Raw genomic sequence first — 19,791 nt, forward strand, 5'->3', positions numbered from 1 at the left:
TAAATGTAATAGAAAGCTTTAGCATTTCTCCTTCAGAGATCCATGGTGGCAGCCCCTTGAATGTCAGAGGTGCAGAGAAGGGACAGTTGCTGATTTTGCTGTCTAGACTAGGGCTTACATTGATCAGTTTATATAAAAACAATGAAAGAAGAACTGGCCAATAAAAACAGAATTAGCTGAAGAAAGTCTGCTTGACCCAAATGCAAGTCAAATGCCTGCAGCTCCAGGATGAGAATAGGTTACTGGTTATTTGGTTTTGTTTATTTATTTATTTTTATGACCATAAGTAATAGAAGTTTAGTTTGGGCATATTTGATTTTTCACATCAATATCTTCCCTAAATATTACTTCTCAAACTGTATTTGTTGCAACAACACAGAGATTCTAGGCTATTTCCTTTTGCTAGTGTATGTCTGGAAGGACCAGAAGTAAAAGGGAAGTGGTAAATTAAGACAGGGCAGATGACATTCTCTACAAAATTAACTAGTTGGGTCTTTTTAAAAGTTTCTCTTAAAAAACATGAGGAAAAATGAAATTTTAGGTTAAGGAAGATCATTTTAAAGAAATGATCATGTTTCTAGGTCTAGATTCATTCCTTACAATAAAAATGCCAAATCAGAAAAATCACATTTTTGTGTGAAATTTGATCACACTCCCTCTTAAGCAGAGGCTATGATGAATATAATTGAGACACTGACTTAAATTGTTATGGAGGTTACAATAAAAATATAAACATGACCCAATAAATTCCCTATAACTGTTTAAATATATCAGTAATCGGTCTATATGTCACTACATATAAGACATCCATATAAAAGTTTGTTTCTTAGTAGGGATGTTGTCTCCACAAGATGAAAATACTTCGTGAAGTGGTGGCACTGGTGGAACTCTGGATAAATCCGAAATTCTGTTATCCAGTATTAGTGGGATGATAGCCTAATGACTATCACCCATGGAGAGATTCTAATAAACTCAACATTATTTTTATGATAGATAATAAATATATAAAATTATAACAAGGTGAAAATTGATTCCCTTCCCTATACTCAAGAGATTATAAACCATCCACTGATTTTTGTCATTCACAAAACACAAAATATCACACAGTAATTACATTTATCCAGATCAGTAACAGTTGGACAACTTAATGAAAAGTGATGTCATTTGTAATGGTATTCCAAAAAATAACATATCTAGGAATAAATCTATAAAAATATATGTAAGACTTTTATGTAGAATATTATAAATTTTATTGAATTTAAAATTTTTGATAAACATTTCAAAATATAAATAAGTAGGGATACATACTATGTTCATGAATATAAAATCTTACTACCATGATGTCAAATTTTCACAAATCACATACAATCAATAACATTTCAGTCAAAATGCTAGAGATTTTTTTCTTTAACAGAATGAGAATGTACTAGATGCTTCTTGAATTTGAATGGGAGTGTAAAACATTTTTTTAAATAGCACCAAACATTTCTGAAGAAGAACAAAAAGAATATGGCATGAAGGGTGCATAACACACTACCAATGAGAAACTATTGTAATTTTGACCCATAGATCGCTAATACAGAGACCAAGAAAACAGAAACAGATGCAAAACAGGCCCAGGTACATATGGGATCTTGACATATGACAAAGCTTTCATTGCTGGGTAAAGGATGGGCTGTTTAAAACAATGTACAGGGCAAAATTATTTATTGGGAAAAAAATAAAATTAAATTTCTAGCTCACACATAACAAAAACCAATTCCAGGTAAATTAACTACATTTAGTTTCATTAAATTCAAGGTTTACTACTTAACAAGATACCGTTAAGGTAACAAAATACTTGGAATACATAATACATATAATAAAAGGATTAGTATACAGAATATATAAAGGATTCCTATGAATCAGTAAGAAAAACTGCCTAATAGTTAGGAGCAGGCATTTCAATTGTGAGGAAACACAGTTGAACAATAAATATCAAGTGAAAAGAGAGATCAATATCATTAGTTATATACAAAGTACAAATTAAAATTAAAAATGTACCAATGTTTTATATCCTTTAAATTGGGAAACAAAAAAAGCATAGCAATGTATTAGAAAGGATTAATGCATTCAGAGTTTACATCTTCTGTTGGTGGTACTAAAATGATCTGCAACTTTCAGCATGGAGGAATCACAAAAATATAATGTAAAAAAAAAGATAAGTCACAGGAAAATGTAGGACATACAAAGTTGTTTTTATAAAGACCAAAACCAGCAGAACTAAACAATACATCATCAGACATACACTATATTTTAATTATAACATTTACTACAAATGCAGTAAAGAATAAATAAATTAAAAACATGTAAATTTTTAACACCAGATCAGGCTGGTCATTCCCTGGAGACAGTAAATGTTCATGAGTGGTTAGGGAAGGGGAACAGGCTGGTAGCGTTTCATTTGTTCAGCCAAGTGGTAGGGATGCAGTGTTTACATCCTTATTATTTTTAACCCGAACATTAAAGTTAAGATTTATATTATAATATATTTTATCCCTAAAAGGTTGTTCATATGTAGTAGAATTTCACATTGAGTCTAACAGACATCTTTTGCTGGGGCTAAAGGTAAGTTGGGCTTCCTAGGTGGCACTAGAGGTAAAGAACTGCCTGCTAACGCAGGAGATATAAGGGAGATGCAAGTTTGATCCCTGAGCTGGGAAGATTCCCTAGGGGAGGGCATGGCAACCCACTCCAGTATTCTTGCCTGGAGAGTCCCATGGACAGAGGAGCCTGGCAGGCTACTGTCCATAGGGTTGCAAAGAGTTGGACACGACTAAAGCAACTTAACACGCTTGCATGTTACCCTTATTACAGGGAAAAGTTAGAAAATATAGAGGGTCAGTCCTTAATTTTGCCAAGGGCTGGAGTTCTTGTTAGAGAAAAGAATACCAGAAAATGTTAAGATATCCACAGGTATCTCACTTCATGCTTGTAAGAACTCTTTAAGGAGAATTTCCTCCATGGGGCCAAAATGGACTTGTCCTGGGTTCCTCAAGGAGATGACTCAACAATGTAATTTGTTCTATGGTCACACCTTACTGAACAGATCTGGATTGTAAGCCAGGGTGCCCAGTACTTTTTCCTTTACTCTAGAATTTCTCAACTTCTACACTGTTGACATTTTGTGCTGGGTATTTCTTTGTATCGTCTGATCTGTTCATCTCCTCTCTGGCCTGGAAACATTGGACACCAGTAGCACTGTCTCCCCACCTCTGACTTGTGACAGATATGTCTCCCAGATATTGTCAGATGTCCCTGGGACAATAGAGACTCCCTCACCCTCGCCCCCGAGTTGGCCATCACTGATCTACACCATATTTCAAAGGAGAACCTGGTTTTAAACATGTATGTATGCATCCTTATACATTCACAGAGGATGAGATGGATGGATGGCATCACCAACACAATGGACATGGGTTTGGGTGGACTCCGGGAGTTGGTGATGGACAGGGAGGCCTGGTGTGCTGCGGTTCGTGGGGTCGCAAAGAGTCGGACACGACTGAGCAACTGAACTGAATAGTGAGTTTCTAAAAGCATTTTGACTTACTAAACTCTGAGCCTTCAGCACTCACACAAAAATTACTTGTAGCATGTACTTATTAATATTGAAAGTCCAAGTGAATGTGCCTTGAGACACATCTGGTAAGATATATGTACTTTATAGCTTTGAAAAGAAATACCAAATCACATCATTTTTAGATGCTGAGGTAAAGAGAGAGTTCCTTTTTTTTATGCTTTCCATCTCAAAAAATTTAGATCAAATAAATCCAAAGCTGTTGTTGAAATAACCCCAGACACTATGAGGGCAAAACTAAGGCAGTAAAAGTGGTGACTGATGCATATGTTTAATAAATCAGTAGCTTTATTCTTTCTTAATTATTTGGATCATTAGAGCAGTAATCCTTTTCATACCAATCTGAAGGATTCTCCTGTATAAGTTTGTGTCACCCAAATAATTGATTCAAAGTGTATAATTTGCTAACTTGCAAATTGGAAAATTTATTTCTATGAAGTTCCAAGAAAGGTGGGAATCAGGAGAATATATCCAGAAGTTGAGAATATCGTCTTTTATTTATTTAAATATATATTAGTTAGTGTTAGTTGCTCAGCTGTGTCTGACTCTTCATAGCCCTGTGGACTGTAGTCCACCAGGCTCCTCTGCCCAGGGGATTCTCCAGGCAAGAATACTGGAGTGGGTTGCTATTTCCTTCTCCAAAATATATATTAGCACCTATTTAATACCAGGGACTATATAGATATAGGCAGAAATGTGATGAAGATATTTTAAGATTAATTCAGAGCTGCTTAGGAAATAGCGTTAAATCTATGAGTAGGGAAAATAGCAGAGTAACTTGATTGGTGTTATTCTGGAGGAAAAATCTGCTTTCTTGGGGAATTACAATAGCGTGCATGTGTTTTAAAGCCTAGAGGAAAAGAGACTTTGAAATCTGATGGTCTCCTTCTCCACTGTGCTTAATTAAGACTTCAGTTTTGTCATTAAAAACAGAGGAAATATTACTCTTTTATCTAGTCTCCACAGTAGACCAATTTTCATCCCATCAAAAAGAGAAGTAAACTGAGAAAGATATCGAGCAACTGACAACACTTTCATGCAGTGATTTTCCTCCCTATGAAAACACATCTTTAGTATGATTTATCTGTATTTATAGTTTATCAGGGTACAAACCCATATGAGTATGCATGCACATACAGGGTTTTCTACAGGAGTCAGAAAGATAAGCCTCCTATTTGAGGTTTTAAAAAATAATATTAATTACATTTGCTCCCAGCATAAACTTGAACCAATGTACCCATCTTATTCATAAATGTGTAACTATGTAGATGAATATTTGTGAAGAGGGAGGTGTAATCTGCTTGACAAATTGGTAGTTGGTTACATAACCTTATTATTACCAACATGAAAGCATTTCTCCCCCCTTAAAAACCTCAACATGCAAAACCTGAGATAAGTTCCACACTCTTTCAGTTTTCTAGAGATTGAAGACCTAGTCTTAATGTCCAAAATTATCATGGGTTCTTAACTGACGGTAACTTTGTTTGAAGTACATCTATTGATTGAGAAAACATAATTTTGAAAACTGTAGTTGTGTACATGAGGTCATGTTTTAAAGACATCTACATTTCATTTTTCCTAACATCTACCTATATTTGAAAAATAGTAACTATATGTGAAACATTTAGTTCATAGAAGGTGTGTGGTGTGCAAAAAGGGTTCTCACTCTGAGGCTGTCCTTTTATCAGTAAAAACAAGATGGGAAATAGTGAAAGAAATAGAGGGTACACAAGGAATTTTCCTCCTGGATCTTCAGAAACACGAAGCCAATCAGAGACAGGACCCATGGCATCCTCAAAGACTCTCAAGAGTGTCAATTTCCTTGAACATAAGCTGTGGACAATATTTTTCTTCAATACAAGTAAAGTTTGGTAACTCATATATTAAGTAGCTGCCAACTAAAAATAGTTGCTTGCCATCTGCCTCTACAGGATTAATTAGGTCACTAGCCACTGCAGTAACTGATTTTCAACACACCTTGAAAAGAGTTTAGGATTGAGATCAGGAATGAGGCCCTCTGTGCTCTGAAAAAACTGACAGAAGAGATCTTCAGAGAGTTAGATACTTTCGGGAGACTTTTATAATCCTGATTTCTTGCATTTTCTCAAATCTAGAAAAGCACTGAAATCATTAGTGGAGACATCTGCTCCTTGTGACTAGCTGCAACCTTGTTGTGACCAGCATCAAGCATGACCCAAGGGTGCAGTGAGTTGCATGTGTAGGAAGCCCAGACTCTTCTCTTGTAACTGTTGCTGTATCATTGCATCTCCCCCTCAGCTCACACCTGTGGCTCCCACTTATGACCAGCTGACCGAGGAGGGACAAAACCAAGCTTGGTTTGTAGATGAGTTGGCTTGGTATATAGATGATAACAGACTGCCTACAGGACAGTCCCAGGGGCAATCTGAATTGATGGAGGTGAGGGGAAATCTTTCTAATAGATGGTCCACCAGGTCACCCACTTTTTGTAGATCCTTAGGGAGCAGGGACCTTGTCTACCCCCTTTAACTCTGTATTCTAAGTACCTAGAAGGTTACTGGCAGAGGTATTCAATAAATGCTTGTTGAATGAATAAGTCAACTCAGCAAATATTCACTGAGCACCTATTCTAACCCAGGAACATCATACGTATTTGGTGACTTATTAAGACTTTGTTTGATTTTGTGACTGGCATGCCAATGAAGAAACTGGAAAATGTGCAGAATCAGTTTTTTAAATAAGCATTGGGTAGATCTTGAGTCTTTGCTTGATATGATGAATCAACTTGGCGTAAATAACCAAGTTTGGAGAGGAAGCACAGTGAAAGTATCCAGAAACAGGAATGTGGGGAAAGGTGTGGATATGATTTGATACTATTTTCTACTTATATTTCCATAATTCTAAAACTTAAAAAATTTTCCATTTATTTTGAGGTAGATGCACATAACATCCATATACTTCTTTTGGAAGAAAAATTACTTTTCTCAGTTATTCCATTGGGTTATCCCAGTGTAAACCAAGGATTTATAGATTTCTACTGAAATGAATTGAATTTAGTTCAGAGAATGTGCAGAAAAGAAAATGCAACATGTAACTTAAATCAGATATTAGTCTGGGGACTGATAAAATCCAATCAATTAGATTGTTTTCTTTGTGGCAAATGTGTACAACAGTTCATACTCTGCCCATAAGTTATAATATGGAAAACATGTACACAAATACATGGAGTTCTGATCCTTGCAAAACTTCTCTTCAAAATGCCATATGTACAAATAAGACTATGATCTAGCAATCATGCTGCTTGGTATTTACCCAAACGAGTTGAAAACTTATGTCCACACAAATACTTGCCCACAGATGTTTATAGTAGTTTTATTCATCATTGTCAAAACTTAGAAGCCACCAGGATGTCTTTCAGTAGGTGAATGGATACATAAACATCCATACTATGAAATATTATTCAATGCCCCCAAAAGGTGAGCTATGAAGAGTCACAAATGTAGAGAATGGGCATGTGGGAAGCTTTGGAGGGAGGGGATATATACATATATATATATATATATATATATATGACTGAATCACATTGTTGTAAGGCAGAAAGTAACACAACATTGTAAAACAATGCTGCTCCAATAACAATTTTTAAAAGATACACACACAATGTCAAAAAAGATATGAAGGAAACGTAAATGAATACTATCAAGTGAAAGAGCCAATCTGGAAAGGCTGCTACATGATTCCAACTCTATGGCATTCTCAGAGAAGGCAACACTATGGAGAAAATATAAAGATCAGTGGTGGTCAGGGCTTAGAGTAGCAGAAAGGATGACCAGGTGGAGAACAGAGCATTTTTAGGGCAGTGAAACTATTTTGTGTGGTCCTATAGTAGTGGATACTTATTATCATGAATTTGTTAAAATCCATACAGTGTACAACAACAAGAATAAATTTTAATACAAACTACAGAATTGGTGTGTCCGTAATAATGATGTGTCCACAATAATGATGTGTCCACATAGGTCATCATTTGTAACCAACATTCCACTCTGATGCAGTGGTGGCATCAGGGAAGGCTGTGCATGTCTGGGGCCAGGGACTATAGGGGAATGCTCTATAATATTAGCTCAATATTTCTTTTTTTTTTAGTTAATTTATTTTGCCCCACCGGGTCTTAGTTGTGGCACATGGGATCTTTTAGTTGCACCATGCAGTATCTTTAGTTGCAGCATGTAAACTCTTACTCGCAGCACATGGGATCAAACCTGGGCCCTCTGCATTGAGAGCATAGAGTTTTAGCCACTGAGCCACCAGAAAGAATTCCCTAGCTCAATTTTTCTAAAGCTGAAAACATTCTAAAATATAACATCTATTTAAAAAAGAAAGTAAGCCCCCCCCAAAAGTAATTTGCCATAGAGACACATGGTTTGTGGGCAGGATGTTACCTAGGCTTGATAAGAAATTAGGGCAGTGCTCGGGCCTGGTGCACTGGGAGGACCCAGAGGAGTCGGGTGGAGAGGGAGGTGGGAGGGGGGATCGGGATGGGGAATACGTGTAACTCTATGGCTGATTCATGTCAATGTATGACAAAACCCACTGAAATGTTGTGAGGTAATTAGCCTCCAACTAATAAAAAAAAAATTAAAAAAAAAAAAAGAAATTAGGGCAGAAAGCTATTTGGAATGCAGGCAGACACTCTCTTTTGTTTCTTTTCTTTTAGACCAATCTTAGTCTACACATTCTTTTTAAACTAGTATCAGTAACCCATACCAGTGGTTGTTTGCCTAGCATCTATTCTCTATACAGTTTTCCCTTCTTCATTACTAACAGAACTCCAGTTTGCTCAGAGAAGGAATAGGTCTAGCTTTCCCAGAGATGCAGATATACCTTTGTATTTTGAACATTGTCCAAGCTAATGAGATGGAAGTATAAGCAGAAATCAGAGGGTGATGACCTCAGAAAGCTGTTAATGAAACAAACTCTGATGACGTGGACCTGGTTCCTTTCTGCCTAGAATTAATCACCATGCCCGAAAATGGAGTAACTTGTAGCCAAGAGGGTGCCAGCCACATGTTAAGAGTGGGGGAGCTTAAAACAAGATTTATGGGCGTTTTACCAGCCCAGGACTGCCTATGTCTGTACCTCTCACTATGTGGAAGATTTTTAAAAGTAAGCCAAAGTAGTTGTGTTTTCGTTTCATGCAATCAACAAATCTATAATTGATGAGATATCTAATAGATCTTTCTTTCTGGGCAGATGAAGATTTTCTGTTGCTCTAGTTCCCAGAGAAAGATGGCTGCAGCCATATTTGCAGTTTATTTTATCTCAGTTGATGGGAACAGTTCAGACTGAACTAGGATTTCTCAGATTCCAAACAAGCTTCATTAGAGAAGGATTCTGATGATCTTGGCTGGTCAAAGCAACTCTGTTCAGGGGCAGGATAACTTATGCAAATAATGACTGCCAGGGCCCTACCACGGAAGGATTTCAGAGAAAAGGGTTCAACACAAAAGAAGAAGATCGTCTAATCATGTGACTCGCTATCCCTTTATTTAGATTCAGTGAAATAAACCACAGCTCCTGCCTCTCTGATCACTTCTATTATGCAAGCACAGATACAGCTGTGCCTGACAATTTAAGCTCTCCTTAGCGGGAGCATTTCTGGGTAGAAAGAACTTTCTTGGAAAATGATTTAAAATCAGAGGGTTCTTGGTCTGGCATCAATTTTTCACAATCTGTGTGTGTGTGTGTGTGTGTGTTTTCATTTATACATAAATGGGAGTCAAATTCAGTCAAGACACTGTCCACATCATCTACCCTTTAGATGTCTACCACCTATATGCAAGAATTAGAAGATCCTAGCAACTGGAGACATGGGGTCTCTCCTTTCACACTTATAATTTACCTAAGGAGGCAGGTAAAAGTAATTAATAGGTAAAGTTCCAGTTTCTCTGCCCCCAAAATATGATTTAGATCCTAATTATGATAAGATATCAGAGAAAAAAGAGAAGATGACTCCTAGTCAATAAAATTTGTTTGAAAATGACAAATCAAGTTCTGTCCCAAGGTGAAATGTATATTATAATTAAGCAAAGTAAAACTAAATAGGAATGTCCTCCATTCAACCGCAGAGTCAGTGCTTGATAAGACGCTTCTAAACACAGAAGTACAAAGGAGTGACTTGCCAAAATCCTTTGTAATGTAGAGCGGAATGGAACCTGGTAGTCTGCAACTCTTAGTGGTATTTGATACAGCTATAGTACACGAGCATGGACCTGACAACCTAAACTTACTACCCGCAAATCTGTTAAAAGAAAGGATGCTACATCTTAGATGCAGTTCCCGACCTCAGGGTCTGCTGAACTTACTCTGTGAGATGTACTTTCTATCACTGATGTTTATGGAAACATTAAAGTGCTGATACTACTCAACTGCTCATTTTTGTTATGTATATTTTAAAGACACCTTCTTTTAGAATCCAAAGACAATAATCCCAAAATGTTGATAGTGATTCTTCGAGAATTATCATCTAAAACATGCACTAGTCTTCAGAATATCACATCTCCCATCTCTCGGTCATATTTTATTCACACATTCAATCCATATCTGTTGAGTGCTTAATCAATAGCAACCCCAGTACAAAGCACTAGGAATACAGAAGGGAATATGGCAAATAAGGGTCCCTTTCTTTAGGGAACTTGCAGGGTCATGACATTAAGCAGAGTGAAGTGTAAAAAGTACTATGAAAGAGAACATATACGGACTATGATGAAGTGACATAAAGTTAGTCTCCTGGGAGGGAAAAGGCATGAAAACACTTACACCCTTTCTCCAGAATCCACTTATTTTTAGTCTTTATTGAATATGTTATAATATTGCTTCTGTTTTATGGTTTGGTTTTTTGGCCATGAGCTATGTGAATCTAGTTCCCCAACAAGGGATTGAACCCACACCTCCTGCACTGGAAGGTGAAGTCTTAACCACTGGACTGCCAGGGAAGTCCCCATAATCCACATTTGAAATGCTAGATTATAAACCTTTGAAATGACTCTGGCAGGATAAGATCCCAAAGTGCTAGATTCCAAGAACATTTCCATTTTGGGGACTGGTACCTTGGGCCTTTGCCAGCATCACACCAAAAATAAATAAGCAACAGGATCCATCTCTATGCAGCTGTATCGAAAACTATATTCCATATGTGACAAAGTATTATTAAAACAGCAAAATCATACCTTCCATCTGCCCAATGAGATGCACAGTGTCACTGTTTTGCCTGTAATGTTAGACTTGATTGTGTTTGTTGGCAGCATATTTTATTTTACTATTTGATAAATAGATATAGGAGGAATTGTTTCAAGGTACAATCTTGCACTGTTTCAGCTGTTTACATCCTTTCTGAAGCAAACTCTCTATCTTCAAACTCATATTCCCACCCCTCCTCAAAAAAAAAAAAAAAGAAAGAAAGAAAATCAATGTTAAAAGCCTGTGAAACTGTGTTTATTTTTCTACCCTCAGGATTAAAAAAGCTGAGAAATGATTAATAATAATTTGTCTAGAAAGATGATGCAGGCATTTTAGGGGCCTAGTGATTTAGCATCTTTAATCTTCATCAGTTCTAACATTTTATCATTAAAACTGCATGAATAGAGAGGGAGAGAGAGATAAAAGAAAACGAGAAAGGTAGTAATACCTCCTGTCTCTTAGGCGGTATTTTCTATGTTTCAGATTTCTACGTTGTCTGACCCCATTTCAGTCAATTTTCCATAGCCTGCCTGTCTCATATCCGCTGAGAGAACACACCAGCGCTGTGTTTATGCTAATTTTATGCTCTCTGAGTTGTGTCTGTTATTCAAAGCAGTTGAAGCAGTTATTGCCAGTAATCTTATTTCTGTGGGAGCCCCAGGGCAGACGAGGCCTCAAAATCAGGCCTGCAGACCGAGGCAAAGCCATCACAGCCTGCTGGTAAATGGCAGTTCTTTCCCTCCGAATCTGATATCAGTTACTTCGCAAACACAGTAATAAAATGAAACAAATCAGATTTTCAAGTAAATAAACCAGACTTCAGTGAGAAGCGACAATGGTCAGGGCAACAGGAGTTTAATAAGTGATACATAGGGGGAAATAACAAAAACACCATGGCCTCTTCCTCGATCCTCTTTATTTTAAAGCAACCACCCTAACTCTGGGAAAAGAAGGCTGCTTGAACCCAAGGGCAAGAAGAGTGAAAGAAAGTCAAGTAAAACCAGCAGCAAAGCCCATGTCGACTTTCTCTTATCTAAAACCAAGCAACGGGAACTGAAAATTGTATTATTGTTATTGAAGAGAGGCTAGGGATGCATACTCAAAAAATTCGGGAGATGGATGATGGTAAGAGTTGCACAACAAGGTGAATGTACTTAGTGACGCTGAGCTATACAGTTAAATATGGTTAAAATAGTATGTTTTATATTATGTGACTTTAACCACAATAAAAAAATTTTTTTTAATGATTCACAAAGACAAATGGACTCATCCAGTCTCTTCACCCATAAAAACCAACAGCCTTTAAAAAACTCAACAAAATGGAAACAGCGTTAGCCAATGGAGTTTCCTGAGGAAGGAATATTCCTTCTACCGGAGCACAGGGTAACAACAGGATTTTGATGCACCAAAAGTGGTAACCAAGGTCTCTTTGCCTCATCGAAGAATCCCAGACTCAGGTCCTCATTATTTTCAACGTGCTCTGAGCTCTGTTCATTCTGAGCTACTTCCCCACTCCACCTGTCTCCAGTGTTATATCACTTATTGGTTTTAAATAACTAAAACATCTCCACAACAATAAAAAAGGAAATGAAGTGTCTAAATCTACTGTTCAATAGTGTGAAAAAATTCTTCCAGAAACCATGTGGTCTTTTGGGACCGGTTTCCTTCATTTGGCGTAATGGATTTGAGACCTTTCCACAGTGCGTGTCGTGTATGCGTTAATTAGTTGATTTTTGTGTGTGTGTCCTGAGCAGTTTTCTGTTGTATGGATGTGTCATAGTTTGTTTATTCATTCACTGAAGGACTTTTGGTTTTTGTTTTTTTTTCCCCAACTTGGAGCATTTATGAACAGAGTCATAAAGAAAGTTGAGCACCGAAGAATTGATGCTTTTGAACTCTGGTGCTGGAGAAGACTCTTAAGAGCCTCTTGAACTGCAAAGAGGTCAAACCAGTTGATGTTAAAGGAAATCAACCCTGAATATTCATTGGAAGGACTGATGCTGAGAATGAAGCGCCAATACCTTGGCCACCAGATATGAAATTTTGATTCATTGGAGAAGATCCTGATGCTGGGATAGATTGAGTCAAAAGGAGAAGAGGGTGGCAGAGGATGAGATGGTTAGATAGCATAACTGACTCAAATAACATAGACTTGAACAAACTTGGGGAAACAGTGAAGGAAGGGGAAGCCTGGTATGTTGCAGTCCATGGAGTTGCAAAGAGTCGGAAACAGCTTAGTGACTGATAAACATTCATGTACAGATTTTTGTGTGAACATTGCTTTCATTTCCTTAGGGTTAATATCCAGAGAGAAATTGTTGGATCGTATGGTAAATGCATTTTTGTTTTTTATGAGAAACTGACAAACCATTTCTATGGTGGATGAACTATTTTTTACTATCTCTGGTAATGTATGAGATTTTCATTTCCTCCACATCTTCACCAGCCTTTGATATTGTGCTTGTAATTTTTTTTTAGATTTTTAGCTATCTAAATGGACATATGGTAGTTTTAATTACTATTTCATTAATGGCTAATGATTTTGATCATCTTCTCATATGATTATTTATCATATTTGTTCTTTTTTTGAAATGTCTAATTTAACCCTTTGTCCATTTTAAAATTAGTTTGTTTGTTTTACTATTACAGAGTTTGAGAGTCCTTTATTTTATTCAGAATATAAGTCCTTTGTTGGATATGTGACACGTAATTGTATTTGTCGGTCTATAGTTGTTTTTTAATTATGTTACTAGAGTCTTTCATAGAGCAATTTTTTTAAATTTTAAATGAAACTTAGCAATATTTTCTTTGGTGAATTCTGCTTTTAATGTCATATCTAAACAATGTTCCTCTAATTCAAGTCATGAAGATTTTCTCTAAAGTTTTCTTCCACAAATATTATAGTTTTACATTTAACTTTTAGACCCATAATCCATTTGAGTTACATTTTATATAAAGTCAAAGTTTATTTTTTTCACCTTTGGATGATCAATTTGCCAATATAATTTTTTTTCATTTATTTTTATTAGTTGGAGGCTAATTACTTTACAATATTGTAGTGGTTTTTGTCATACATTGACATGAATCAGCCATGGATTTACATGTATTCCCCATCCCGATCCCCTATCCCACTTCCCTCTCTACCCGATCCTTCTGGGTTTTCCCAGTGCACCAGTCCTAAGCACTTGTCTCATGCATCCACCCTGGGCTGGTGCCAATATAATTTGTTGAAACTCATTGGGTGTGGCAGATCTTTATTAAGGAGTTCAAAGCAATACAATTTTATCAATTATTTTAAGACTAGTCAGGTTATCTTTTTCATATTGGATATTTCTTTTTCAATATTTTCTATCATTCAGACTAGATAATTTCTATTGATATATGTATCTTCAAGTTCACCAACTTCTTTGTCATATCCACTCTGCTATGGAGTCCTTTGAGTGAATTTTATCTTGGTTATTGTATTTATTTAGGAGTGGACCATTTAGGGATGAATCATGAAAGTGACTCTTGGCGGGGGTGCCGTGCTGGGTCTTCATTGCTGAGTGGGCTTTTCTCTCGTTGCAGCAGTCGGGGCTACTCCCTGGTTGCCACGCGCAACTTCTCCCTGGTGGCCTCTTTCGTTGCATTTCAGGGGCTCCAGGTCACTCAGACTTCAGGAGGTGCAGTTCCCGGACTCCAGAGCACTGGCTCAATAGTTCTGGCATATGGGCTTAGCCACCTCACAGCACGTGGGATCCTCCCGGATCAGGGGTTGAACCTAGGTCTCCCGCATTGGCAGGCAGATTCTTTACCACTGAGCTACTGACTTTTATGGGATCACTTTTAAAACTTGAAATACTTGCCTTTCTGGGTACCGCAGAGGACTGATGCCTGATTCATGCCATGGAGACCTACAGTGGCATATATCAACATCAGAATTAACTTGCATTTGCAATGTTTGCGAAGTATGCATACTTCCTATGGTCCAGATGTTGGCCACGTGAGAGAGCCAGCTTGGAGATTTTTAATTCTATTCTTCCAAGATTGAATACTTTTTAACAGAGAGTCTGTGTAGTGTGATTTTATGAAAAAGTAGGCACTGAAGAGGGAGTTGGGAATCCAGGGAATACAACACCCATGAGAAGGGAAATGTAATTGAGAGGAGGTTTCCCAAAGCAGAAGTCTCTAAGGATCCAAGGAAGGTCCCTTTGTTAAGAACTGTGCTTTCACAGTTTAAGAACTGTTAAGAGCTGTGATTTCACAGCAAAATCTGAGATTTTGCTTTTGCACAAGCTGGGGAGATCACGTCCCACAATTTCACAAATGCTGGCAGAAGACAGAAGGCTACTGGTCAGAAACCAAGGACTTTGTTACTCACATCACTACCAATGCCCAGAAAAATCAGCATTGTTTTACACTAGTTCCCAAAGCACCAGTCTCTATAGACATTGCAGAACGGGTCAGATGACACCTTCATGAATAGTGGGTTGCATTACAGAAGAGAACCCATGAGCTCAAGGAATCTAGATGTTTTATTCTGGACAGTACACAGGGCTATTGTCTTCTCTGGAGGAAGACATTATTCCTATCTTCTGAGGCTGCTAACTAGACAACCTCCCTTGAAAAATAATCTAGAACAGAGGTTCCCAAACTCCAGGATCTAATGCTTGATGATCTGAGGTGAAGCTTATGTAATAATAGTAGAAATACAGTGCACAATAAATATAATGTGCTTGAATCACCCCGAAATCATACCCCACCCCCGCCCTGTCACCACCGGTCCATGGAAAAACTGTCTTCCATGAAGCTGGTCTCTGGTGCCTAAAAGGTTGGAAACCACTAATCTAGGACAAAGGCAGTCAAAGCCTCTATTCATGACATATTCAGAAACAAAAGACACCCACCACCAACTGTCTTCTGACAACCACATAAAACTCAGATTGAAAAATCTGCTCAAAGAAAGTGGCTCAGGGAGGGTAAACATCCATTTCCAATAGTACCTGCCGCATGGCCAATACGTATTTTCTTGTCTTTTTTCAAAGTGCCACTTAGGACCCAGCAGCAGAGGAGGGAGAGATGAACAGAGTAAGAAAGCAGAACCTCAGTACACACGAAAACTGACCACCCGCACAGCCAGCTGGAGGTGGGGAGACTCTTACTTTCCTATGAAGTTGAAGTGTTGACTGATATCTTGAATGGGCTACTTCTATTTTCTTAAATAAAAGCTATATTTTTTTGTATCATAAAGTGTGCAGAACTATCTAGTATAAGTGGGAGGACAGGTAAAACCAATGGTCTACTGAATTTTCATCAAGTGGCAGGAGAAAGTTGTTCTCCAGCCCATAAAATATGAAAAGGTGGTGAAAGATAAAAGTGATGAGTTATATTTTTATTATTACCACTTTCCATGTTTCCCTGGCGGCTCAGACAGTAAAGAATTTGCCTGCAATACAGGGGACCTGGTTCAGTCCCTGAGTTGGGAAGATCTCCTGGAGAAGAGAATGGTAACCCACTCCAGTATTCTTGCCTGGAGAATTTCATGGACAGAGTGGCCTGACGGGCTACAGTCCATGGGGTCACAAAAGGTCAGGCATGTCTGAGTGACTAACTCTTTCATGTTGCTCCATTTATTGGTTACAATAATAATGATGACCACCCTTTACTGAATGTTTTCACTCTCCAGGCGTGTTCTTTTCCATAGATCAGTTTATAACAATCCACATGATAATGGCTACTATTATGCCCATTTAACAGAAGAGAAATGTAAGGACTGGAGAAGTTAAACAACTTGCCCAAGGTTGCAGAGCTGGTGAGTGGTGAAGACTCAGACCCCAATAGCTGACTCCAGAGCCTCACTTTCTAAATTCTAGCTTGCTTACAGCACCTGCCTGTGTTAAGATAAGCACATGTATAAGAAAAACAATCAAAGAAGATGGGAAGGGAGAGATGTAACTTTTATGGTTGAAACCAATATACCAGCTGAGCCACAAGGGAAGTCCATATACAATTTTAGAAATATGCTAACAGTTTTTGAAAGCCATAACTAAAACTGTATGAGCGGGTAAGTAAAAGGCATACTTATCATGGCCTTTTACATTGTCCCTTTGCTTCTTTTGTGAAATTTCATTATTTAATCTATTTAGATATTATTTTTATCTCTAATACAATGGAATTAAATGGAGAACTCTTAAGCTACTTACAGTTCTCTAAGCCTGACCAATGAAAGCAAATCAAGACCCCTATGACCTCAAAACTTCATAGGCAAAGGGAGAGAAATGTACTTAGATAAATACAATAGAAATAGAGAAAATGTGCAAATACTAATACATAAAGAGATGGTATGTATGGATTATGTTAGAGAGTGATGAAGCTGGCACAATTTCAAGAAAGAATAAAATGCACTCTAGTTGAGATATGCTGCTGCTGCTGCTAAGTTGCTTCAGTCGTGTCCGACTCTGTGCGACCCCATAGACAGCAGCCCACCAGGCGCCTCTATTCATAGGATTCTCCAGGCAAGAACACTGGAGTGGGTTGCCACTTCCTTCTTTAATGCACGCATGTATGCTAAGTTGCTTCAGTCACGTCTGACTCTGTGCGACCCCATAGATCGCAGCCCACCAGGCTCCTCTGTCCACAGGATTCTTCAGGCAAGAATACTGGAGTGGATTGCCATTTCCTTCTCCAAGTTGAGATATGATCTTGTCCCAAATAAATATCATTTTTGGAAATACATTTGGGTAATAAAACTCATGACATTTTCCTCCAGAAATAAATTTTGGATCATGTGAAAGTTGAATACACAAATCAAAAAAGAGAAGAGTGAACATTTAAGAAACCAATTTTCTGTAGCCTTGAGGAAGCCACAAGAACACCCAGGGCCTGTCTTTGGTAGAATGAAAATGGGTCATAATCATGCCTTTCTCCAGGGAGGAGCTAGTCTTGAGAACCAGTTGAGTTCCCTTCAGTCAAAGCACTGGTATCTTGCTTGGGAGGTTCACGGTCTTAAAGTCAACAGATCCAAGTTTATCAAAATTCAGAACTAGCTCTAGTATGACTCACATTAGGCAAATCCCTTCACAATTCTGAGCCTCAGTGTTGTCCAGAGCAAAAAACAATAATGCTGTCAACAATTATAGTGATAAAATGCTTCACATGGTATAACATGGGATTAGTAATAGACCATCTGTTAACTGCGCTGTTGTTGCTATGCTTATTCGCTCAGTCATGTCTGACTCTTTGCATCCCCATAGACTGTAGCCCACAAGACTCTTCTGTCTATTGAATTTTCCAGGCAAGAATACTGTTACGGGTTGCCACTTCCTACTCCAGAGGATCTTCATGACCCAGGGACTGAACCCACATCATCTGCTAACTAGGTTTGTTTTTCACAGTGCATCAGTTTAGATGTGAGTTATAAAGCTCTTCAAATTCATTATTTCGATTATTTCTCTTTATAGGATATTAAATGGTACAGTCCTTTTTAAGCATACACTTTCCTAAGGCTTTTTATATGGCACTCTGTACTCAACCAAAATGCCTGTATTCGAAAAAAAGTGTAAGGTGTCTGGTGTCCTATCAGAAAGGCAGAAAAGTAAACATCAGCTTAATAATCATCATGATACTGTCTCTAAGGTATATGGCCTTTAGTTTACTACCTTGCTCATCTGAAAAGGGGAATCAAACAATTTCGTCACTCATTTTCCTTGTTGAAAAATTTTTATCACTACAAGCTATAGTTATTATTATTATTTTCTTATTGGAGTATAATTGTTTACAATGTTGTGCTAGTTTCTGCTGCCCAGCAACATGAATCGGCTGCATGTATACCTATGTCCCCTCGCTCTTAGCCTCCCTCGCACCCCTCCTCCGTCCCACTCCTCTAGAACATCACAGAACACACAGCTGAGCTCCCTGTGGTATATGGCAGCTTCCCGTCAGCCATCTATTTTACGCATGGTAGTCTATACATGTCAAAACGATTCTCCCAATTTGTTCCACCCTCTCTTATAATTATTATTTTTATAATTATCCACATAAGGCATTTTTTCAAGAAAATGATGCATTTGCCAGTTCTTTAACTTGCATTTTTTGTTTCAAGAAACTTAATACATTTTTTAGTATTTATATAAACATTTAGAAAGAGTAACAAGAAAAAAAAGAATCACAGGGGCAACCTATTAATTGCCAGCAGCTGTAACCTGTTGCATTCAAGGCAAGGATGACAATATAGGCTGCTTTAACCAAATGTTCAAGCATTTAAAATGCTTTTCTCTGCTCTTATGATTCAAAAGGAAATTACAGTGAAAACCCTACACAGGACACAAATGTGTTTTCTACCACGTAGAAAAAAATCTTCTTAATCCATCTCCAGGTAGCTTTGATATTTTGAATTATGAGTCCCTCTACTTATCAAAACAAAAATGAAATCTATCTCCTATTAGAAGTAGAGATGGCATGTGTTTCACACTGTGTGATCTCTTTTTCTCTGCTCTATTATATATCGCTTTAAAGACAAGGCCATTGCAGGTTGTCTTGCTGCACAATGATTGGAATAAATTGTTATGATGTCTTATGGCAGCATAATCTCCTTTTAACCAATCAATGAAAAGTTCGTATTTGGGCTATAGTTTTATTTGAAAATCACAATGTATTTGATTTGAAAACCATTTCAAATAGCAAGTTGTTACAATTCTTTTACATGAATTGATTTATATACAAATATACAATTTACAAGGTGCTTCTTATAGCCGTGTTTCTTGAAGGGAGAGATTTCCTCTAATGAAAGAGAAATCAAGGTCTATTTCAATTTCTGGTTGCAATAGATTGTGTCCTTTCCCCTAAATGTATGTCTTAAACCAGCTTGTGTACAGTCTTTGAGTGGTGAATGAACAAAGCTTCTTACAAAATATTCCTTGTTTTATGAATGATGCTCCCTTCTCTTTAATAAGAGTATTTTCTCCATTTATACAATGGAA

The sequence above is a fragment of the Muntiacus reevesi genome, chromosome 20 (genome assembly GCF_963930625.1).
Source record: "Muntiacus reevesi chromosome 20, mMunRee1.1, whole genome shotgun sequence".
NCBI classification, from domain to species: domain Eukaryota; kingdom Metazoa; phylum Chordata; class Mammalia; order Artiodactyla; family Cervidae; genus Muntiacus; species Muntiacus reevesi.